The sequence below is a fragment of the Stegastes partitus genome, unplaced genomic scaffold (assembly GCF_000690725.1).
Source record: "Stegastes partitus isolate 25-593 unplaced genomic scaffold, Stegastes_partitus-1.0.2 Scaffold1166, whole genome shotgun sequence".
Taxonomy (NCBI): domain Eukaryota; kingdom Metazoa; phylum Chordata; class Actinopteri; family Pomacentridae; genus Stegastes; species Stegastes partitus.
This window is the reverse complement of record NW_007578897.1, coordinates 242,738-245,315: the sequence shown is the minus strand read 5'-3', so window position 1 is coordinate 245,315 and position 2,578 is coordinate 242,738. Positions and strand designations below refer to the sequence as shown.

At 37.4% G+C, this 2,578-nt stretch overlaps 1 protein-coding gene and 1 long non-coding RNA gene across 2 annotated transcripts in view; one reads left to right on the top strand and one right to left on the bottom strand.

Annotated features, from left to right (window-relative positions):
* The window catches only part of LOC103368527 (major histocompatibility complex class I-related gene protein-like), a gene marked incomplete at its 3' end in the record, with an annotated part of 31,980 nt that overhangs the window by 15,995 nt on the left and 13,407 nt on the right, over positions 1–2,578 (bottom strand). The gene's annotated exons all lie outside the window — the stretch shown is intronic.
* The window catches only part of LOC103368521 (uncharacterized), an 11,830-nt gene that overhangs the window by 2,719 nt on the left and 6,533 nt on the right, over positions 1–2,578 (top strand). The window contains exon 2 of the long non-coding RNA XR_520780.1: positions 281–290. This is a non-coding gene — a long non-coding RNA (uncharacterized LOC103368521). The remainder of the gene's footprint in view (positions 1–280; positions 291–2,578) is intronic.

Below are 2,578 nucleotides of genomic sequence, written 5' to 3'. Positions count from 1 at the left end.
AAAACAGAAGTGAGGAAGAAGGAGAGAAGAACACATCACAACTACAAAGGGGCTTGTGATTCTACCTCTTCTCTCCAAGAAGTTCCTCCCGTAGTTCAAATAGTCCTTCAACCACTGAGGACAAATGTTGGTGAGTAAATTTGCGCTCATTGGATCATTGTCTGTGTCCGACATGAATTCTTCTCCATCGTAACCAAACCGTCGATATCCATGAACTTCTCCAGTCTCACTGTCTAATTCACAGCCAGAAAGCACCTGAACTACGTGAACACCTGGAAAGGAGAGAGAATGTAGTAAACCAGAGACAGACTGCAGCTCAGTCACTTTGACAGGAGGTGTGACAAAAAAGAAACGAGACATTGGTTGCCGATCCCACGATTCAGCAGCCACACAGTCATGAAGTCAACAACATCTCAACACTGTATGGGTAGATCTGAAATCTTAACATTAAAACTCAGATGTGGAGGATAAATGATCAGCTTTGACGGTGTAAACTGTGTTTTTAAAATTGATAAATAGCATGTAAACATTTGTAAATAACATTAAAGACTAACTGCTTCACTCTTAGTGTCCCTTAGAGTCTTACCTGCTTTGTACATCAGTTTCTATTCAGTCTATTCAAGTTTATTCCATCTACCATTCAATATCCTCATACAAACAAGTGAATGAAGAAATAATAGCAAAACATACCATTAAACATCAACTATACCTGTAGTATGGTTAAAGTGCTTGTTGAAGTCTTCAGTAAATGCTTTTAATGTCTGATAGACGGCACGGCATTCCCGAACATGCCACTGGAAGTGATGAGGTTCACTGTCAAATAACTTTTTGACCCAGACCTGCCTGGGTTCTGCTCTCTTGTTGCTGTCACAGTAACCCACGGGAACGTTGTCAACCATAGCAACACCCACAAGGTGGTTTGGAGTCCAGAGGATGTAGTAAGGTAATATGTCAGGGAGTGTTCCACTAGAGGACAAAAAAAACAAAAAAAGGTTTCAGGTTTTTGAATAGCAGTCTGTAAAAATGAATTTTCATAATCTGTCAGTTCTGAAATTATCAAACCAGCCCATCTGGCACCAACAATCATGACAAAGTCAGTTAAATCACCTTTCTTCCCCATTCTGATGCTCAGTTTTAACTTCTGCAGGTTGTCTTGATTACATCTACCTGCCTAAACGCATTGAGTTTCTGCCATGTGATCGGCTATTTAGATGTTTGTGTTAACGAGCAGTTGAACAGGTGTACCTAATAAAGTGAGTGTATGTTTAAGCCAAATCTAAACTGGTTATTAGTGGTTTACTAAAACCAAAACAAGATGATTCAAATTCACCACAGGGGCACTTTACTAAAGCTCTTTGTCCTGTTCTTTAATTCAATCTGCATTTTGCCAAATTTAATTCTGATATGGAACAGAATACAAAACATCTGTGGTCTCTGTTGGCATTGTAGCAACCTTTTGTTGTGTCATAATGTCCAACATTTAAAAGAAACTACACCATCTCATCAAACAAATCACTTTCTACAAAAGCCTGCATGTTTAAAACTCTTAACACTTCTTACCTGAAAGTGCTTCGGAAAATAAAACGAGCAGAAAAACAAGCTCCATTGTCTCTGTGGCGGTTGAGTGACTGCTGCTGGGGTCAAGTGTGTAAAACTGCAACAAAAAATCCAAACAACTCGAATAAAAATCTGAGACAAAGAGTGTTTCTTATCAGCTCAGGTGATCAGAAGGAAAATAATGAACAAAACATGTTTGACTGGAAGAATTGGGTTACGTATTATGTGAGGAGGAGTCTGAAACACCTGAAGATTTCATCCAAGAAAACACATACAAGTAGGAAACGGTTCAGACGAGGCAACAGTAAGTATTTCTGTTGTAAAACTTTCCTTTGCCTCTTCTATAACATCTTAAAAGGACGCTGTGGAGGAGGGAATGTTCCATTAAACAAGACAAGGATGCATTCAACAGCAGCATTCAGGGTTGTTAAAACTCTTCATGCTTCTATGTGCCCTCGCTTAAAATAAAATGTTCTTACTATGCACCATTTATCCAACTGACCTGCAAGTTTATGAAACAACACACTTATTAAATACCTGCAGATTGATTTTAAAAGCTACAATTAAGCAAAATAATAAAAACAATTTAAAAAAATGTTAGAAAACGGCTATTAAAAAAATACAATTATTGCACTTAGGCAATTTCTTTTTGTAAATGGTCTCATCAAGGTGTTTACATGACTTTTCTATTAGCTCCACTTTATGTTAACTCATTATCATGTTAATAAGTTCACAGAATCCACCAACATCTCAGTACAGAATGTTACAACTCAAACCAGAGCAGATCAACAGAAATAACTGAAAACTGTGTCTTTACTTTAGAATATAATCTGAATAAAAGAGTTCTAGTCTGTGACATATAAGCTCATTCTCTAAGCTGCTCTATCGATGAATCTCCTTTTGACTTTACAGCTATGCCCAGTGAAATGTGCTGACACAGACGTCTAAAATGTTAGAATATGACACTGAAAATGACATAAAATGACAAAACAGAATATTATCCCCGACATTAAATGAGCTT